General features: G+C 49.4%; 1 long non-coding RNA gene across 1 annotated transcript in view; it reads right to left on the bottom strand.

Moving 5' to 3' along the window:
* The window catches only part of LOC149448946 (uncharacterized), a 62560-nt gene that overhangs the window by 25518 nt on the left and 14438 nt on the right, over positions 1-22604 (bottom strand). The window lies entirely within an intron of this gene.

Here is a 22604-nt window from a genome sequence, read left to right as displayed (position 1 = left end):
GGTCTCCTGTGGAAATGGATAATAGTAGCCAACAAATAATTGGAGGAATAGATCTAAGAGAAAATGAAGGAGAACTACAAATCCCAAATAAAAAGGAGATGGCAGAAATGTTTGGAAACTTGGAAATATCAATTAAACAGGAGATGGGAATTATTCGGAAAGACTGGGGTCATCTTTTGTCCAGAGTAGAAGAAACAGAAGAAAAAATTAAAAAACATGCTCAAGCCATTCCTGAACTGAGAAATTATATAATGGAGATTAGGCAAGAACAGAAAAAGCTGGGATATAAGTTGGAGATACAAGGTAATATGCATAGGAAAAATAACCTCAGGATAAAGGGAATTCCGGAGCTTGCACAAGAAGAAGATTTAAGAGAGATAATACAAAAAATTCTAATCTCCATCATGGGTAGACCTAGAACTGAGACATTTGTATTGGACAATACATATAGGATGGGAAGGTTTCAGCGAGATCGGGTGGAAGAGAGACCGAGAGATGTAGTGGTACATTTCAATAAAAAAGGAGAGAGAGAAGAAGTATGGAAGAAGATAAAAGGAAGAGCTAGTATTGAGTATGAAGGAAAAAATTTACAAATTTTTGCAGATTTGACACCTGAGACATTATGGAGAAAAAGATCAATGAGACCACTAATAGAACAGATGAAAAAACAGAATATACAATATAGATGGAATAGTTCGATGTGTCTAATCGGATGGAAGAATGGAGTTACTGCATACCTGAGATTTCCTGAAGAATTAAGAGACTTTTTTGATAAACTTAATATTCAAAGAATAGAGATTCCAGGTTGGGAGGAAGAAGGAGGAGGGATGTATGCTGAGGGAAAAAAGGAGTGGCAACAAGTTAGAAGAAGGAATAGAGAACGAATAGATAGGGGAACATCAGGGGAAAGGGAGGGTAGGTGAACCGCACAAGGTTAGAGTTCTACCTCAGGATCAAGATCCAAACGTGGCATTAGGCCCACAAAAGGATTAGATGGCAAAAAATAGGCCTAAGGGGAGAGGGGGGAGATGGGGGGGAGGGGGGGGGGTTGGAGGGGGGAGGTGGATGTTGGGGAGGGGGGAGGAGAAAGGGGGGGATATGGTAGGGGAGGGAGGGGAGGAAGGTATAGGGGAAAGTTTTTAAGAACACTCTGCATAGGGAGGAGATGTATACAAGAAATATGGAAGATATAAGATTTATAACATACAATGTAAAGGGGTTGAATAGTCCCGGGAAGAGATTTAAGCTATTTAAAGAATTACAACTTAGAGAAGCCTCGGTAGTTTTGCTGCAGGAGACGCACTTGGAGATTAAGTCAAATATAAAATTGAACACCAGAAATTATCCAACATGGTACTATGTGGATTCCCCAATTAAGAGAGCTAAAGGGGTGGCAATTGGGTTTGATAAAAACATAAGGTGGGAGATGGAAGAGAGAGAGACAGATCCTGAGGGGAGATTCTTGTTTTTGAGAGGTAGATTGCAAGAAATGGAATGTACAATAGCAAATATCTATTGCCCAAACAAGAAACCAGAGATATACCTGAAAGGGATATTAAGAAAACTGATGGATTTCAAAAAGGGAAGATTGATAGTGGCAGGGGATTTGAATCTAAGCTTGGACCCACAGATGGACACAACCTCTTGTGTGCGGAGAGAGGGAGGTAGGTCTCTGAGGATTTTAAAGAAGGAGATACACGAGTGTCAACTGGTGGACATATGGAGAATAATGCATGGAAAGGAAAGAGACTATACCTTCTTCTCTAATGCACACGAGATTTACTCGAGATTAGATTATATACTGGTAGATCACCAACTTATCGAGAAGGTGGCTAAAGTAGAAATAGAGTCAATGACGCTTTCAGACCACGCCCCGGTTATAATGAAGCTAAGATGGGGGAAAAAGTTAACAAGGGGGGTAGGATGGAGGTTAAATGAGGCTCTTCTACAAGACCAAGAGACTGATAAGAAGATTAGGAAGGAGATGGAAAGATTTTTTCAGGAGAATGAAACAGGTGATGTGTCAGTGGCCACAGTTTGGGAGTCCCATAAGGCATATATTAGAGGTATATTGATTGCGCTAGGGGTAAAAAAGAAAAGGGAGAGGAGTAAGAAATTAATGGGGCTTTTAAAAGAAATATATGACCTAGAACAGATCCATAAAAATAGAACAACAAGTGAGATAAGACAGAAGGTAATAAAAAAGAAGAGAGAACTGGAGATATTAATGGAAGAAGAGAGGAAGAGAGTATTAAATAAAATAGCGGGAGAGAGGTATAGATGGGGAGATCGACCAGGAAAATATTTAATGAAAGCCCTAAGGAAAAAGAAAAATAGAAATTATATAGAAAAAATAAGAAATACCAAGGGAGAAATGGCGCACTCTACTAAAGAGATCGTAAAGGTGTTCAAGGAATATTATAGTAAGTTGTATAATATTAATTCCCAGGAGGCTGTGAATGAAGGTGAAAATGAGAATAGAGAAAAAAGAAGAATATACTTAAAAAATGCAGGACTACCAAAGGTAGATGAAGATCTATTGAAATCCCTGGAAGTAGAAATCACGCAGGAGGAAATAAAAATAGCATTAAAAAACACTAAGGTGGGGAAAAGTCCGGGCCCAGATGGATATACCGTGAGATATTATAAAAAATATAGTGAATTTCTTATACCCAAATTGAAAGACTATATGAATGCCCTAGGTGGAGAAATGGAGATTAGACAGGAATCCCTACAAGCCCATGTAACACTTATACATAAGGAAGGGAAAGACGCTACTCAATGTTCCAGTTATAGACCAATTGCACTGCTAAATATAGATACGAAGTTATATGCAAACGTCCTAGCAAATAGAATGAAAGTTCTAATGCCAGAATGGATCCATGGAGATCAGGTGGGCTTTGTATCGGGGAGAGAGGGTAGAGATAATGGAATCAGAACTATGTTATTGATTCAGAAATCTAGGAAGGGGAAAGCCCCGGTGGTGTTGCTATCTATCGATGCTGAAAAGGCTTTCGATAGAGTAAACTGGAGCTTTATGATGGATACCCTATAAATCATGGGAGTAGGTGGTAGAATGAGGGAGTGGGTAGGAAAATTGTATAGAGCGCCCTCCGCGGTTATTTTGGTTAACCTCCCTGGCGGTATTCCCGAGTGTAGCTCGGGGTAACATTTCAGTACCAAAAGCGGTAACCCCGAGCTACACTCGGGAATACCATGCGGCACTGCTCCGGCATGTGTTCTTCACTTACCTTACCCTGCGCTCCCACGATGTGTCCCCTGCAGCGTCCCCGGCCATCTCCTCCGGCCGATGCCGGCATCCGGCTTCTGTGTCCTGTCCCTGTGACGTCGGGAAGTACGGGCGCCGCCGCCGCCGCCGGCGGCGGGAAATTTAAAAATTTTAAAAAATGTCATTTTTTTTTTTTTCATTTTACACAGTAAAACATTGCTGTTTCAACCTATTTCACATACATATTGTCCCTAGTGCTTTGTCCTGCGCCCTGCCTGCATTTTGTCTGTTCTTTCTGCCTGGAAACTGAGAAATGTCCATGGCGTCCAAAAAGTGTCCCTTTAGGTCAAAAGCGGTTTAGATCAGCTAGAGAACAGCGATAGTAAATCAGAACCACTTACAGAATTGAGTGATAATGATTCGTGGGGGAAATTCGTCATCAGAAACTGAAAACGATTTTGCGACTGAGCTCAGCGATGTGCGAACTTGGCGCTCTATTTCACATTTCAGTGTTTTTGGTTTGATTATATTATTGAATTAAATTTTTTATTATTTTTATGATTATTTATTAAATTATAATTTATGATTTTGTGTTTCAAATTTTATCATACCCGGGATGTTTACTAGACTCTTGTTCGGACAGATTTCAGTGAGTTTTTCCTAAAAATTATAGCCTACAATAAAAAAAATACATATTTCCATGCAAAAAAATGGTACCGCTTTCAGCACCAAAAATCTGAAATAATCATACCGCCAGGGAGGTTAATGGGGAAAAATCTGACCCCATAGAAATGTCAAACGGGACAAGGCAGGGATGTCCATTGTCCCCATTGCTATATGTGTTATCATTGGAACCTTTACTGGAAACAATTAGGAAAAATGTAGACATAAAGGGAATACAGATAGGGGAAACTGAACACAAAGTGGCAGCTTTTGCGGATGACTTGTTGTTTTATGTGGGAAATCCTAGGATAACACTCCTGAACTTAATAAAAAGCTTAAAGGAGTATGGGAAATTATCAAATCTAAAAATCAACCCAACAAAAACTGAGATTTTAAATATAAATCTTCCGAATAGTGAGAAAGAAAAGATACAAAAATAATTCCCTTTCATTTGGAGAGATAAAGAGATAAAATATTTAGGGGTTAAACTTACTGCTTCATATACAAAATTGTATAAATTAAATTAAATTATATTGCTCTTCTAAATGAGATCAAAGAGGAAATGAAGAAATTGGGAGGAGGAAACCCCTCTTGGTTAGGACTAGAGATGAGCGAAGAAATGAAAAATTCGATTCGACTGATTCGGCGAATTCGTGGACAATATTCGATTCGAGTCGAATAAATTCGCTGTGAATTTAACTTAAAAAAGGGTGTTTCTAGGCTTCAGAGAGACTTAATATTAGTGCAGAACACTGTACCTTTAATTTAAATGCCCTTGGAGTCTGCTGGGGAAGAGAAATAATACTGTCAGTCAGTATGACATGCAGATGAGTGCCGTCGATCTTAGAATCACCGCACACTTCACTCATTTGGGCAGTCACGGGGCCAAAACCAGAGTGTGGAGCCACAGTGTGGCGGTGGAGGCAGCAGCAATGGGAGGCCATACAGCACCCTATGACAAAAATGGAAACCACCAGCAGTGTGAGGAGACCTGAAAGTGGCACATGGCAGAGTGTGGCGATAGAGACAGCAGCAATGGGAGGCCGTACAGGGACCCATGACACACTCTGGACCTGGCAGCAGCATGAGGAGGCGGTACAGGGGCCCATGACAGATTACGGGCCTGGCAGCAGCATGAGGAGTCGGTACAGGGGCCCATGGCAGATTACGGGCCTGGCAGCAGCAATGGGAGGCCGTACAGGGACCCATGACACACTCTGGACCTGGCAGCAGCATGGGGAGGCGGTACAGGGGCCCATGACAGATTACGGGCCTGGCAGCAGCATGAGGAGTCGGTACGGGGGCCCATGACACACTCTGGACCTGGCAGCAGCATGAGGAGGCGGTACAGGGGCGCATGACAGATTACGAGCCTGGCAGCAGCAACTTGGACAGGAGGACGTTCAGCTTCTGCACCGTCGGGTGCGTGCTCGCAAACTGTTGTCTCTTGGAAACGGATTCCAAGAAAGACTGCTGACGGAATCCGTGAAGAGGAGTAGCAGGAGAAGGAGCATCTGAACGAGCGGAATATGCCAACAAGCGACAACAGTGGCCCATGACAGATTACGGGCCTGGCAGCAGCATGAGGAGTCGGTACGGGGGCCCATGGCAGATTACGGGCCTGGCAGCAGCTATGGGAGGCCCGTAATCTGCCAGCACCCTATGACAAAAAATGGAACCCACCAGCAGTGTGAGGAGACCTGAAAGTGGCACATGGCAGAGTGTGGCGATGGAGACAGCAGCAATGGGAGGCCGTACAGGGACCCATGAGAGACTCTGGACCTGGCAGCAGCATGAGGAGGCGGTATAGGGGCCCATGGCAGATTAGGGGCCTGGCAGCAGCTATGGGAGGCCCGTAATCTGCCAGCACCCTATGACAAAAAATGGAACACACCAGCAGTGTGAGGAGACCTGAAAGTGGCACATGGCAGAGTGTGGCGATGGAGGCAGCAGCAATGGGAGGCCGTACAGGGACCCATGAGAGACTCTGGACTTGGCAGCAGCATGAGGAGGCGGTATAGGGGCCCATGGCAGATTAGGGGCCTGGCAGCAGCTATGGGAGGCCCGTAATCTGCCAGCACCCTATGACAAAAAATGGAACACACCAGCAGTGTGAGGAGACCTGAAAGTGGCACATGTTTGGGGCATGATTCATGGCGGATTTAGTCAGTTGTGTCAGGAACTGGTGGTTTGAAATCCAGACTAATCCACGCCTGATTCATTTTCACAAACGTCAGTCTCTCCACACTTTGGGTGGACAGTCGTGTCCTCCGCGGAGTTGCAATACCTCCTGCCGCACTAAACACGCGCTCCGATGCCACGCTACTGGCCGGGCATGACAGCCTTTCAAGGGCAAATTCAGCTAGTTGGGGCCAAAGGTCAAGTTTCGTTGCCCAGTAGTCAAGGGGATTGTCTACCTCGGTTGGCAGGGTGCTGTCCAAGTAGGCCTAAGCCTGTTGTTTGAGGTCCTGCTCCAGGTCCACCTGATGCTGCTGCTGCTGCTGCGGCTGGTTAGTAGTTTCCTCACTGCGCTGGTGAAGAAAGCTACTCATCATCGACTGCAGACTGAGGCAGCCGCTGCTGGTGGAGCTGCCACTGCTCCTACCACCCCACCCCTCCCCTGCTGCCATGGCAGCGGAACACGAGCGCACAGGGCCCACAGTGTCTGAGGATGGACGTTGGCGCAGACAGGCAGAGACCAGCTGACTACATAGGTGTTTTTTATAGTACGTTATTTTGGCCTCCCTCTCAGCAGGTGTGAAAAAGGCCACCATTTTTGAACGGTAGCGAGGGTCCAACAAGGTGGACAGCCAAAAGTCATCCCTCTGTCTGATGGTTATTATTCGGCTGTCGCTACGCAAGCAACCGAGCATGCTATGGGCCATTTGTGCCAAGGAATGCGAGGGACTCCCTGCCTCCATCTCCACAGCATACTGCCACGGTGCGTCTAGGTCCTCTGTCTCCTCTTCCTCCTCCTCTACCAGATGCTCCTGCTCCTCCACTCCTGTCCGCTGAGTGGAAAAACCACCCATTTCACTCAATAATTCCTGAGCACCAATGTCCTCCTCTACCTCCTCCTCTTCTTCCAGTCCTGCCCCCACAGGGGCCATGTGGCGTTGAGATCTGTGCGCCACGTCTACCGCACCCTGACCAGCCATTGTTAACAGCATTTGTTCCAGGACGTGCAACAGAGGAATGACGTCGTTCATCCCATAGTCCTGCCGACTCACGAATAGCGTGGCCTCCTCAAAGGGCCTGAGCAAGCGCAGGTGTCACGCATGAGCTGCCAATGGCTGACATCTAAGTTACACAGGGAGTACCTTTATCTGCTTTTAACATCAGGAAATCTGTGATGGCCTTTTGCTGTTCGTAAAGGCGGTCTAACATATGTAGGGTTGAATTCCACCTTGTTGCAACGTCACAGCATGAGGAGTCGGTATAGGGGCCCATGGCAGATTAGGGGCCTGGCAGCAGTTATGGGAGGCCCATAATCTGCCAGCACCCTATGACAAAAAATGGAACACACCAGCAGTGTGAGGAGACCTGAAAGTGGCACATGGCAGAGTGTGGCGATGGAGACAGCAGCAATGGGAGGCCGTACAGGGACCCATGAGAGACTCTGGACCTGGCAGCAGCATGAGGAGGCGGTATATAGGGGCCTACGGCAGATTAGGGGCCTGGCAGCAGCTATAGGAGGCCCGTAATCTGCCAGCACCCTATGTCAAAAAATTCAACACACCAGCAGTGTGTGAGGAGACCTGAAAGTGGCACATGGCAGAGTGTGGCGATGGAGACAGCAGCAATGGGAGGCCGTACAGGGACCCATGACAGACTCTGGACTTGGCAGCAGCATGAGGAGGCGGTATATAGGGGCTTATGGCAGATTAGGGGCCTGGCAGCAGCTATAGGAGGCCCGTAATCTGCCAGCACCCTATGTCAAAAAATTCAACACACCAGCAGTGTGAGGAGACCTGAAAGTGGCACATGGCAGAGTGTGGCGATGGAGACAGCAGCAATGGGAGGCCGTACAGGGACCCATGACAGACTCTGAACTTGGCAGCAGCATGAGGAGGCGTTATATAGGGGCCCATGGCAGATTAGGGGCCTGGCAGCAGCTATGTGAGGCCCGTAATCTGCCTGCACCCTATGTCAAAAAATTTAACACACCAGCAGTGTGAAGAGACCTGAAAGTGGCACATGGCAGCAGAGTGTGGCGATGGAGACAGCAGCAATGGGAGGCCGTACAGGGACCATGACAGACTCTGGACTTGGCAGCAGCATGAGGAGGCGGTATATAGGGGCCCATGGCAGATTAGGGGCCTGGCAGCAGCTATGTGAGGCCCGTTATCTTGCAGCACCCTATGTCAAAAAATTTAACACACCAGCAGTGTGAAGAGACCTGAAAGTGGCACATGGCAGCAGAGTGTGGCGATGGAGACAGCAGCAATGGGAGGCCGTACAGGGACCCATGAGAGACTCTGGACCTGGCAGCAGCAGGAGGAGGCGGTATATAGGGGCCCATGGCAGATTAGGGGCCTGGCAGCAGCTATGTGAGGCCCGTAATCTGCCTGCACCCTATGTCAAAAAATTTAACACACCAGCAGTGTGAAGAGACCTGAAAGTGGCACATGGCAGCAGAGTGTGGCGATGGAGACAGCAGCAATGGGAGGCCGTACAGGGACCCATGAGAGACTCTGGACCTGGCAGCAGCAGGAGGAGGCGGTATATAGGGGCCCATGGCAGATTAGGGGCCTGGCAGCAGCTATGTGAGGCCCGTAATCTGCCTGCACCCTATGTCAAAAAATTTAACACACCAGCAGTGTGAAGAGACCTGAAAGTGGCACATGGCAGCAGAGTGTGGCGATGGAGACAGCAGCAATGGGAGGCCGTACAGGGACCATGACAGACTCTGGACTTGGCAGCAGCATGAGGAGGCGGTATATAGGGGCCCATGGCAGATTAGGGGCCTGGCAGCAGCTATGTGAGGCCCGTTATCTTGCAGCACCCTATGTCAAAAAATTTAACACACCAGCAGTGTGAAGAGACCTGAAAGTGGCACATGGCAGCAGAGTGTGGCGATGGAGACAGCAGCAATGGGAGGCCGTACAGGGACCCATGAGAGACTCTGGACCTGGCAGCAGCAGGAGGAGGCGGTATATAGGGGCCCATGGCAGATTAGGGGCCTGGCAGCAGCTATGTGAGGCCCGTAATCTGCCTGCACCCTATGTCAAAAAATTTAACACACCAGCAGTGTGAAGAGACCTGAAAGTGGCACATGGCAGCAGAGTGTGGCGATGGAGACAGCAGCAATGGGAGGCCGTACAGGGACCCATGACAGACTCTGAACTTGGCAGCAGCATGAGGAGGCGGTATATAGGGGCCCATGGCAGATTAGGGGCCTGGCAGCAGCTATAGGAGGCCCGTAATCTGCCAGCACCCTATGTCAAAAAATTTAACACACCAGCAGTGTGAAGAGACCTGAAAGTGGCACATGGCAGCAGAGTGTGGCGATGGAGACAGCAGCAATGGGAGGCCGTACAGGGACCATGACAGACTCTGGACTTGGCAGCAGCATGAGGAGGCGGTATATAGGGGCCCATGGCAGATTAGGGGCCTGGCAGCAGCTATGTGAGGCCCGTTATCTTGCAGCACCCTATGTCAAAAAATTTTACACACCAGCAGTGTGAAGAGACCTGAAAGTGGCACATGGCAGCAGAGTGTGGCGATGGAGACAGCAGCAATGGGAGGCCGTACAGGGACCCATGAGAGACTCTGGACCTGGCAGCAGCAGGAGGAGGTGGTATATAGGGGCCCATGGCAGATTAGGGGCCTGGCAGCAGCTATGTGAGGCCCGTAATCTGCCTGCACCCTATGTCAAAAAATTTAACACACCAGCAGTGTGAAGAGACCTGAAAGTGGCACATGGCAGCAGAGTGTGGCGATGGAGACAGCAGCAATGGGAGGCCGTACAGGGACCATGACAGACTCTGGACTTGGCAGCAGCATGAGGAGGCGGTATATAGGGGCCCATGGCAGATTAGGGGCCTGGCAGCAGCTATGTGAGGCCCGTTATCTTGCAGCACCCTATGTCAAAAAATTTAACACACCAGCAGTGTGAAGAGACCTGAAAGTGGCACATGGCAGCAGAGTGTGGCGATGGAGACAGCAGCAATGGGAGGCCGTACAGGGACCCATGAGAGACTCTGGACCTGGCAGCAGCATGAGGAGGCGGTATATTGGGGCCCATGGCAGATTAGGGGCCTGGCAGCAGCTATGTGAGGCCCGTTATCTTGCAGCACCCTATGTCAAAAAATTTAACACACCAGCAGTGTGAAGAGACCTGAAAGTGGCACATGGCAGCAGAGTGTGGCGATGGAGACAGCAGCAATGGGAGGCCGTACAGGGACCCATGAGAGACTCTGGACCTGGCAGCAGCAGGAGGAGGTGGTATATAGGGGCCCATGGCAGATTAGGGGCCTGGCAGCAGCTATGTGAGGCCCGTAATCTGCCTGCACCCTATGTCAAAAAATTTAACACACCAGCAGTGTGAAGAGACCTGAAAGTGGCACATGGCAGCAGAGTGTGGCGATGGAGACAGCAGCAATGGGAGGCCGTACAGGGACCCATGAGAGACTCTGGACCTGGCAGCAGCAGGAGGAGGCGGTATATAGGGGCCCATGGCAGATTAGGGGCCTGGCAGCAGCTATGTGAGGCCCGTAATCTGCCTGCACCCTATGTCAAAAAATTTAACACACCAGCAGTGTGAAGAGACCTGAAAGTGGCACATGGCAGCAGAGTGTGGCGATGGAGACAGCAGCAATGGGAGGCCGTACAGGGACCATGACAGACTCTGGACTTGGCAGCAGCATGAGGAGGCGGTATATAGGGGCCCATGGCAGATTAGGGGCCTGGCAGCAGCTATAGGAGGCCCGTAATCTGCCAGCACCCTATGTCAAAAAATTTAACACACCAGCAGTGTGAAGAGACCTGAAAGTGGCACATGGCAGCAGAGTGTGGCGATGGAGACAGCAGCAATGGGAGGCCGTACAGGGACCATGACAGACTCTGGACTTGGCAGCAGCATGAGGAGGCGGTATATAGGGGCCCATGGCAGATTAGGGGCCTGGCAGCAGCTATGTGAGGCCCGTTATCTTGCAGCACCCTATGTCAAAAAATTTAACACACCAGCAGTGTGAAGAGACCTGAAAGTGGCACATGGCAGCAGAGTGTGGCGATGGAGACAGCAGCAATGGGAGGCCGTACAGGGACCCATGAGAGACTCTGGACCTGGCAGCAGCAGGAGGAGGTGGTATATAGGGGCCCATGGCAGATTAGGGGCCTGGCAGCAGCTATGTGAGGCCCGTAATCTGCCTGCACCCTATGTCAAAAAATTTAACACACCAGCAGTGTGAAGAGACCTGAAAGTGGCACATGGCAGCAGAGTGTGGCGATGGAGACAGCAGCAATGGGAGGCCGTACAGGGACCCATGACAGACTCTGAACTTGGCAGCAGCATGAGGAGGCGGTATATAGGGGCCCATGGCAGATTAGGGGCCTGGCAGCAGCTATAGGAGGCCCGTAATCTGCCAGCACCCTATGTCAAAAAATTTAACACACCAGCAGTGTGAAGAGACCTGAAAGTGGCACATGGCAGCAGAGTGTGGCGATGGAGACAGCAGCAATGGGAGGCCGTACAGGGACCATGACAGACTCTGGACTTGGCAGCAGCATGAGGAGGCGGTATATAGGGGCCCATGGCAGATTAGGGGCCTGGCAGCAGCTATGTGAGGCCCGTTATCTTGCAGCACCCTATGTCAAAAAATTTTACACACCAGCAGTGTGAAGAGACCTGAAAGTGGCACATGGCAGCAGAGTGTGGCGATGGAGACAGCAGCAATGGGAGGCCGTACAGGGACCCATGAGAGACTCTGGACCTGGCAGCAGCAGGAGGAGGTGGTATATAGGGGCCCATGGCAGATTAGGGGCCTGGCAGCAGCTATGTGAGGCCCGTAATCTGCCTGCACCCTATGTCAAAAAATTTAACACACCAGCAGTGTGAAGAGACCTGAAAGTGGCACATGGCAGCAGAGTGTGGCGATGGAGACAGCAGCAATGGGAGGCCGTACAGGGACCCATGAGAGACTCTGGACCTGGCAGCAGCAGGAGGAGGTGGTATATAGGGGCCCATGGCAGATTAGGGGCCTGGCAGCAGCTATGTGAGGCCCGTAATCTGCCTGCACCCTATGTCAAAAAATTTAACACACCAGCAGTGTGAAGAGACCTGAAAGTGGCACATGGCAGCAGAGTGTGGCGATGGAGACAGCAGCAATGGGAGGCCGTACAGGGACCATGACAGACTCTGGACTTGGCAGCAGCATGAGGAGGCGGTATATAGGGGCCCATGGCAGATTAGGGGCCTGGCAGCAGCTATGTGAGGCCCGTTATCTTGCAGCACCCTATGTCAAAAAATTTAACACACCAGCAGTGTGAAGAGACCTGAAAGTGGCACATGGCAGCAGAGTGTGGCGATGGAGACAGCAGCAATGGGAGGCCGTACAGGGACCCATGAGAGACTCTGGACCTGGCAGCAGCAGGAGGAGGTGGTATATAGGGGCCCATGGCAGATTAGGGGCCTGGCAGCAGCTATGTGAGGCCCGTAATCTGCCTGCACCCTATGTCAAAAAATTTAACACACCAGCAGTGTGAAGAGACCTGAAAGTGGCACATGGCAGCAGAGTGTGGCGATGGAGACAGCAGCAATGGGAGGCCGTACAGGGACCATGACAGACTCTGGACTTGGCAGCAGCATGAGGAGGCGGTATATAGGGGCCCATGGCAGATTAGGGGCCTGGCAGCAGCTATGTGAGGCCCGTTATCTTGCAGCACCCTATGTCAAAAAATTTAACACACCAGCAGTGTGAAGAGACCTGAAAGTGGCACATGGCAGCAGAGTGTGGCGATGGAGACAGCAGCAATGGGAGGCCGTACAGGGACCCATGAGAGACTCTGGACCTGGCAGCAGCAGGAGGAGGTGGTATATAGGGGCCCATGGCAGATTAGGGGCCTGGCAGCAGCTATGTGAGGCCCGTAATCTGCCTGCACCCTATGTCAAAAAATTTAACACACCAGCAGTGTGAAGAGACCTGAAAGTGGCACATGGCAGCAGAGTGTGGCGATGGAGACAGCAGCAATGGGAGGCCGTACAGGGACCCATGAGAGACTCTGGACCTGGCAGCAGCAGGAGGAGGTGGTATATAGGGGCCCATGGCAGATTAGGGGCCTGGCAGCAGCTATGTGAGGCCCGTAATCTGCCTGCACCCTATGTCAAAAAATTTAACACACCAGCAGTGTGAAGAGACCTGAAAGTGGCACATGGCAGCAGAGTGTGGCGATGGAGACAGCAGCAATGGGAGGCCGTACAGGGACCATGACAGACTCTGGACTTGGCAGCAGCATGAGGAGGCGGTATATAGGGGCCCATGGCAGATTAGGGGCCTGGCAGCAGCTATGTGAGGCCCGTTATCTTGCAGCACCCTATGTCAAAAAATTTAACACACCAGCAGTGTGAAGAGACCTGAAAGTGGCACATGGCAGCAGAGTGTGGCGATGGAGACAGCAGCAATGGGAGGCCGTACAGGGACCCATGAGAGACTCTGGACCTGGCAGCAGCATGAGGAGGCGGTATATTGGGGCCCATGGCAGATTAGGGGCCTGGCAGCAGCTATGTGAGGCCCGTTATCTTGCAGCACCCTATGTCAAAAAATTTAACACACCAGCAGTGTGAAGAGACCTGAAAGTGGCACATGGCAGCAGAGTGTGGCGATGGAGACAGCAGCAATGGGAGGCCGTACAGGGACCCATGAGAGACTCTGGACCTGGCAGCAGCAGGAGGAGGTGGTATATAGGGGCCCATGGCAGATTAGGGGCCTGGCAGCAGCTATGTGAGGCCCGTAATCTGCCTGCACCCTATGTCAAAAAATTTAACACACCAGCAGTGTGAAGAGACCTGAAAGTGGCACATGGCAGCAGAGTGTGGCGATGGAGACAGCAGCAATGGGAGGCCGTACAGGGACCCATGAGAGACTCTGGACCTGGCAGCAGCAGGAGGAGGTGGTATATAGGGGCCCATGGCAGATTAGGGGCCTGGCAGCAGCTATGTGAGGCCCGTAATCTGCCTGCACCCTATGTCAAAAAATTTAACACACCAGCAGTGTGAAGAGACCTGAAAGTGGCACATGGCAGCAGAGTGTGGCGATGGAGACAGCAGCAATGGGAGGCCGTACAGGGACCATGACAGACTCTGGACTTGGCAGCAGCATGAGGAGGCGGTATATAGGGGCCCATGGCAGATTAGGGGCCTGGCAGCAGCTATGTGAGGCCCGTTATCTTGCAGCACCCTATGTCAAAAAATTTAACACACCAGCAGTGTGAAGAGACCTGAAAGTGGCACATGGCAGCAGAGTGTGGCGATGGAGACAGCAGCAATGGGAGGCCGTACAGGGACCCATGAGAGACTCTGGACCTGGCAGCAGCAGGAGGAGGCGGTATATAGGGGCCTATGGCAGATTAGGGGCCTGGCAGCAGCTATAGGAGGCCCGTAATCTGCCAGCACCCTATGTCAAAAAATTCAACACACCAGCAGTGTGAGGAGACCTGAAAGTGGCACATGTTTGAGGCATGATTCATGGCGGATTTAGTCAGTTGTGTCAGGAACTGGTGGTTTGAAATCCAGACTAATCCACGCCTGATTCATTTTCACAAACGTGAGTCTCTCCACACTTTGGGTGGACAGTCGTGTCCTCCGCGGAGTTACAATACCTCCTGCCGCACTAAACACGCGCTCCGATGCCACGCTACTGGCCGGGCATGACAGCCTTTCAAGGGCAAATTCAGCTAGTTGGGGCCAAAGGTCAAGTTTCGTTGCCCAGTAGTCAAGGGGATTGTCTACCTCGGTTGGCAGGGTGCTGTCCAAGTAGGCCCAAGCCTGTTGTTTGAGCTCCTGCTCCAGGTCCACCTGATGCTGCTGCTGCTGCTGCGGCTGGTTAGTAGTTTCCTCACTGCGCTGGTGAAGAAAGCTACTCATCATCGACTGCAGACTGAGGCAGCCGCTGCTGGTGGAGCTGCCACTGCTCCTACCACCCCACCCCTCCCCTGCTGCCATGCCAGCGGAACGCGAGCGCACAGGGCCCACAGTGTCTGAGGATGGACGTTGGCGCACAAAGGCAGAGACCAACTGACTACATAGGTGGTTTTTATAGTACGTAATTTTGGCCTCCCTCTCAGCAGGTGTGAAAAAGGCCACCATTTTGGACCGGTAGCGAGGGTCCAACAAGGTGGACAGCCAAAAGTCATCCCTCTGTCTGATGGTTATTATTCGGCTGTCGCTACGCAAGCAACCGAGCATGCTATGGGCCATTTGTGCCAAGGAATGCGAGGGACTCCCTGCCTCCATCTCCACAGCATACTGCCACGGTGCGTCTGGGTCCTCTGTCTCCTCCTCCTCCTCCTCTACCAGATGCTCCTGCTCCTCCACTCCTGTCCGCTGAGTGGAAAAACCACCCATTTCACTCAATAATTCCTGAGCACAAATGTCCTCCTCTACCTCCTCCTCTTCTTCCTGTCCTGCCCCCACAGGGGTCATGTGGCGTTGAGATCTGTGCGCCACGTCTACCGCACCCTGACCAGCCATTGTTAACAGCATTTGTTCCAGGACGTGCAACAGAGGAATGACGTCGTTCATCCCATAGTCCTGCCGACTCACGAATAGCGTGGCCTCCTCAAAGGGCCTGAGCAAGCGGCAGGTGTCACGCATGAGCTGCCAATGGCTGACATCTAAGTTACACAGGGGAGTACCTTTATCCGCTTGTAACATCAGGAAATCGGTGATGGCCTTTCGCTGCTCGTAAAGGCGGTCTAACATGTGTAGGGTTGAATTCCACCTTGTTGCAACGTCGCAGATCAGGCGATGCTGTGGAATTCCGTTCTGCCGCTGCAGCTCAATGAGGGTGTTCTTTGCGGTGTAGGAATGGCTGAAATGCATGCACAGTTTACGTGACATTTTAAGGATGTCTTGCAGTGGGATGGTGGATTTTAGGAACCGCTTGACAACCAGATTGAACACGTGAGCCATGCATGGCGCATGGCACAACCTTCCTTGACGCAGAGCAGACACCATGTTCTTTCCGTTGTCAGTCAACATGGTTCCGATTTTTAGTTTGCGCGGAGACAGCCATCTGTCGATTTCTCTGTTCATTACACTCAGCAGTTCCTCCCCTGTGTGACTACGTTCGCCAAGGCATACCAGGTGCAGCACAGCGTGACACCGTTGCGCCCTGCACATGTGATATGCCGGTCGGGTAATGGGACTTGGCACGGGGGTGGCGGCTGAGGACACGGCGGAAAAAGAGGTGGTAGAGGCGGACATGCTTGCTGGACCAAGGACGTGCAAACGTGGAGGCAAAAGCGTCGTGACCTGTCCAAGTTGCTGGTGCGGCTGTGCCGGCACCACGTTCACCCAGTGGGCCGTAAATGACATGTACTGTCCCTGACCGTAGTTACAGCTCCACACGTCGGCGCTGCCGTGCACTTTGGCAGAGACCGACATGCTCAAAGACTGGCCCACCATCTCTTCTACATGTGAATGCAGGGCTGGCACTGCCTTTTGGGCAAAGAAATGACGGCTTGGCACTCTCCACCGCGGCGCGGCACAAGCCATCATTTCTCGGAAAGGTGCTGAGTCCACCAGTTGGAAAGGGAGGGACTGCAGCACCAGCAACTTGGACAGGAGGACGTTCAGCTTTTGCACCGTCGGGTGCGTGCTCGCAAACTGTTGTCTCTTGGATACGGATTCCAAGAAAGACTGTTGACGGAATCCGAGAAGAGGAGTAGCAGGAGAAGGAGCATCTGAACGAGCGGAAGATGCCAATGAGCGACAACTCCCCTCAGCAGAGGTGTTGGAGCCTTGACTGGCTGATAGAGGGCGATTGACGACGTCGGGTGACGGAGCAAGTAACGGAGCGGGTGATGGAGCGGGGGCTGGGGCAGGCAGAACCGCCGTATGTTTATCACGGTTTTCCCAGGCCACCGAATGGTGACGCTGCATATGCTGACGCAACGCTGTAGTCCCAACATGGGCCCCCTGGCCACGCTTGCATTTCTGGCCACATAGTCGACATACGGCTACGTTTACTTCCTCGGGCGGCTTGAGGAAAAATTGCCACACCACCGAGTAGGAAACTTTGCCCCCGCTACTCTTCACTGGCTGACTGCTACTTCCTCCGTGCGCACCGGCACCACTACTGGCCGTGGTGGTAGGCTGCAGTGGAGCTGGTGCTCTACTCCGTGGACGTTTGGCTCCACTGACACTGATGCGACCCTGCTGCTGTCTCCTGGGCAACCCACCGACTGTTTTGCTCGCTGCCAAGCTGCCACCCTCTTCTCCTGATGATGCGGAAGAAATTGCCTGATGACGACGAGGCTGCCAAGTGCGATCAACCTCCTCATCATCAAGTAGGGTCTCCGCCTCACTACTAGCCCCCTCGGCTGCGTCTGGGTCAGGAGACAGACCTGTCTCTAGACCGGCTACCGAGCCACTCTCCTCGCCAGTACTTGTTCGCTTGGCTGCTGAAAAGGCCGATGTCTCCCCCCGTTCCTGACCGCCCTCTGTTAGCTCTTCCTCACTGTACAGTGGGGCTGAGCCCACAGCATGCGATACTTCGCTTGGTGAGGGAACAGCAAAGGACAGGGGCAGGTAGAGGACACGTGATTTCAGTGGGCTTGGTCCCGGGCCATGCCAACTAACGGTTGTGTCTGACGTACCCACCGACCGTTGGCTGTAGGTGTCAGAGGTGACCTGGGAAGAGGAAGACGACCGAGCCAACCAATCAATGACGGCAGGGTTGTCGGTGGAGACACGACCGCTGGATGACACCGGGAGCACTGGCCTCTGGCTGCGAATACTGCTGCCTCGACCCCTTCCTCTGCTGCCACGTCTGCTCGCTCCTAAAACATTGCCTCCTCTGCCACTCCTCTGCATGTTGTCTGACATACTATTTAATTCAACGATTAGGTGTCCCTGAGTAACAATTCTCTGGCACTCAGTAACAATTCTGTCTGTCCCTGAGTATGAATTCTGTGGCCCTGAGTAACAATTGTGTGTCTGTGCAAGTAACAATTCTGTGTCTGTGCAAGTAACAATTTTGTGTCTGTGAGAGTAACAATTCTCTGGCACTCAGTAACAATTCTGTCTGTCCCTGAGTAACAATTCTCTGGCACTCAGTAACAATTCTGTCTGTCCCTGAGTAACAATTCTGTCTGTCCCTGAGTATGAATTCTGTGGCCCTGAGTAAGAATTCTCTGGCACTCAGTAACAATTCTGTCTGTCCCTGAGTATGAATTCTGTGGCCCTGAGTAACAATTGTGTGTCTGTGCAAGTAACAATTCTGTGTCTGTGCAAGTAACAATTTTGTGTCTGTGAGAGTAACAATTCTCTGGCACTCAGTAACAATTCTGTCTGTCCCTGAGTAACAATTCTCTGGCACTCAGTAACAATTCTGTCTGTCCCTGAGTATGAATTCTGTGGCCCTGAGTAACAATTCTGTCTCTGTGCGAGTAACAATTCTGTGTCTGTGCAAGTAACAATTTTGTGTCTGTGAGAGTAACAATTCTCTGGCACTCAGTAACAATTCTGTCTGTCCCTGAGTAACAATTCTCTGGCACTCAGTAACAATTCTGTCTGTCCCTGAGTAACAATTCTCTGGCACTCAGTAACAATTCTGTCTGTCCCTGAGTAACAATTCTCTGGCACTCAGTAACAATTGTGTGTCTGTGCAAGTAACAATTCTGTGTCTGTGCAAGTAACAATTTTGTGTCTGTGAGAGTAACAATTCTCTGGCACTCAGTAACAATTCTGTCTGTCCCTGAGTAACAATTCTCTGGCACTCAGTAACAATTCTGTCTGTCCCTGAGTATGAATTCTGTGGCCCTGAGTAACAATTCTGTCTCTGTGCGAGTAACAATTCTGTGTCTGTGCAAGTAACAATTTTGTGTCTGTGAGAGTAACAATTCTCTGGCACTCAGTAACAATTCTGTCTGTCCCTGAGTAACAATTCTCTGGCACTCAGTAACAATTCTGTCTGTCCCTGAGTAACAATTCTCTGGCACTCAGTAACAATTCTGTCTGTCCCTGAGTAACAATTCTCTGGCACTCAGTAACAATTGTGTGTCTGTGCAAGTAACAATTCTGTGTCTGTGCAAGTAACAATTTTGTGTCTGTGAGAGTAACAATTCTCTGGCACTCAGTAACAATTCTGTCTGTCCCTGAGTAACAATTCTCTGGCACTCAGTAACAATTCTGTCTGTCCCTGAGTATGAATTCTGTGGCCCTGAGTAACAATTCTGTCTCTGTGCGAGTAACAATTCTGTGTCTGTGCAAGTAACAATTTTGTGTCTGTGAGAGTAACAATTCTCTGGCACTCAGTAACAATTCTGTCTGTCCCTGAGTAACAATTCTATGGCACTCAGTAACAATTCTGTCTTCCCTGAGTAACAATTCTCTGGCACTCAGTAACAATTCTGTCTGTCCCTGAGTATGAATTCTGTGGCCCTGAGTAACAATTCTGTCTCTGTGCGAGTAACAATTCTGTGTCTGTGCAAGTAACAATTTTGTGTCTGTGAGAGTAACAATTCTCTGGCACTCAGTAACAATTCTGTCTGTCCCTGAGTAACAATTCTCTGGCACTCAGTAACAATTCTGTCTGTCCCTGAGTAACAATTCTCTGGCACTCAGTAACAATTGTGTGTCTGTGCAAGTAACAATTCTGTGTCTGTGCAAGTAACAATTTTGTGTCTGTGAGAGTAACAATTCTCTGGCACTCAGTAACAATTCTGTCTGTCCCTGAGTAACAATTCTCTGGCACTCAGTAACAATTCTGTCTGTCCCTGAGTATGAATTCTGTGGCCCTGAGTAACAATTCTGTCTCTGTGCGAGTAACAATTCTGTGTCTGTGCAAGTAACAATTTTGTGTCTGTGAGAGTAACAATTCTCTGGCACTCAGTAACAATTCTGTCTGTCCCTGAGTAACAATTCTCTGGCACTCAGTAACAATTCTGTCTGTCCCTGAGTAACAATTCTCTGGCACTCAGTAACAATTCTGTCTGTCCCTGAGTAACAATTCTCTGGCACTCAGTAACAATTGTGTGTCTGTGCAAGTAACAATTCTGTGTCTGTGCAAGTAACAATTTTGTGTCTGTGAGAGTAACAATTCTCTGGCACTCAGTAACAATTCTGTCTGTCCCTGAGTAACAATTCTCTGGCACTCAGTAACAATTCTGTCTGTCCCTGAGTATGAATTCTGTGGCCCTGAGTAACAATTGTGTGTCTGTGCAAGTAACAATTCTGTGTCTGTGCAAGTAACAATTTTGTGTCTGTGAGAGTAACAATTCTCTGGCACTCAGTAACAATTCTGTCTGTCCCTGAGTAACAATTCTCTGGCACTCAGTAACAATTCTGTCTGTCCCTGAGTAACAATTCTGTCTGTCCCTGAGTATGAATTCTGTGGACCTGAGTAAGAATTCTCTGGCACTCAGTAACAATTCTGTCTGTCCCTGAGTATGAATTCTGTGGCCCTGAGTAACAATTGTGTGTCTGTGCAAGTAACAATTCTGTGTCTGTGCAAGTAACAATTTTGTGTCTGTGAGAGTAACAATTCTCTGGCACTCAGTAACAATTCTGTCTGTCCCTGAGTAACAATTCTCTGGCACTCAGTAACAATTCTGTCTGTCCCTGAGTAACAATTCTCTGGCACTCAGTAACAATTCTGTCTGTCCCTGAGTAACAATTCTGTCTGTCCCTGAGAATGAATTCTGTGGCCCTGAGTAAGAATTCTCTGGCACTCAGTAACAATTCTGTCTGTCCCTGAGTAACAATTCTCTGGCACTCAGTAACAATTCTGTCTGTCCCTGAGTAAAAATTCTGTGGCCCTAATAACGTTTCTGTGGCCCTAAGTAACAATTCTCTGGCACTGAGTAACAATTCTGTCTGTCCCTGAGTATGAATTCTGTGGCCCTAACTAGCGTTTCTTTGTCCCTAAAGAACGATTCTGTGGCCCTCATTAACAAGTCTGTGTCCCTGAGTAATGGTTCTCTGTCCCTAAGTAACTTCTCTCTGTCCCCAAGTATTGTTTCTGTGGCCCTAACTCTGTCCCTGTCCCTAGTACAGAGCGGTCTGCCTCTGTTCAATGACTGCAGGCAAATGAAGATTTCCAAAATGGCCGCTATATATACCTCGACCATTACACAGTGCTGGCTGGCTGGCTGCTGATTGGCTGATGCGATCACATGTCGTTGAGGAATGCATTATGGGGCAGCGCGCCTTGTCTGCGCGCCTTCCCCGACATCCCCGCTCCGTCGCCGCACATGTCAGCCGCCATTTTCGGAAAAATTTCGATTCGCGCGTCCGAATTAGGCTGTTTTTCGGATTCGGCACGAATCGAAATTTTTCCGAAATTCGACTCGAATTCCACTTCGGATACTTCGATTCGCTCATCTCTAGTTAGGACGTATAAATTTGATAAAAATGATAATAGTACCCAAAATCCTGTACAAATTTCAGATGATTCCAATTAGACCCCCAGAGGCCTTTTTTAAAGAAATTAAAAGGATGATAACAAGATTCATATGGAGAAATAAAAAACCTAGAATATCTTATGACCTGATGACTAGAAGTAAAGAGAGAGGGGGATTGGGAGTGCCAGACCTTAAAAGATATTATAACGCTGTAATCTTAACAAGAATTTATGACTGGACACATAATGGTGAAGGGAAAAGATGGGTTAAGATAGAGGATGATTTGAGTGGAGTGGATTTGAGTAGAAGTATATGGGCACCTACACAATATAGAGGTTTAAAAGACACCACGAGTATATATACACTGAATGTATTAAAGGTTTGGGATAATTTACATAAAAGTATGAAATGGGATTTTAATTCACAATTAATGTCACTAAGGAATATGGAGTATTTTCCACCAGGTATAGAGGGGAGAATGGGAAAATGGATTAAAAAGGAAGATATCCAACTGAGAGATATTATGGATGGACACAAATTGAAAACACTGAAGGATTTAAAGAAAGGTGGAGGGGAATTTTTTAGTAAGATAGATGAGTGGAAATATTGCCAATTAAAACATTTTGTAGAAGGCCTTCGGAAACCTATGAGAGGAAAAAAGGAGTGGAATTTGTTTGAGAGATTGTTGGAATCACGAAGAGATGGGAGACGGGGCACGGCAAAAATTTATAAGATTCTCACTGAATTAGTCATGAAAGTAAAACCAATCTATATAGAGAAATGGGAAAAAGATTTGGGGATAGAAATAGATGAGGATAAACAGAGGAAAATATATAGACTTACACATGAAAATGTCAGTATGAGAGAGGTGGAGGTAAATTATAAATGTTTAGTTAGGTGGCACATCACACCGACTGTTGAACACAAAATAGAGGTAGAAAGAACACAGGAGTGTTGGAGGGGGTGTGGAGGGATTGGTACGTGGTTCCATATGTGGTGGGAGAGTCCAAAGATACAAAGGTACTGGGAGAAAATGGTCAATATAATAAGGAAAATTTCAGGGATAAAGATAGGACTAGATCCAGAAGTGTGCTTGTTACATAGTACAGATATACCAATGAATAAATATAAAGATTCGGGTATATGG

The sequence above is a fragment of the Staurois parvus genome, unplaced genomic scaffold (assembly GCF_062004578.1).
Source record: "Staurois parvus isolate SC_StPar_1 unplaced genomic scaffold, SC_StPar_1.0 ptg000647l, whole genome shotgun sequence".
Taxonomy (NCBI): Eukaryota; Metazoa; Chordata; class Amphibia; order Anura; family Ranidae; genus Staurois; species Staurois parvus.
This window is presented reverse-complemented; position numbering and strand designations above follow the sequence as displayed.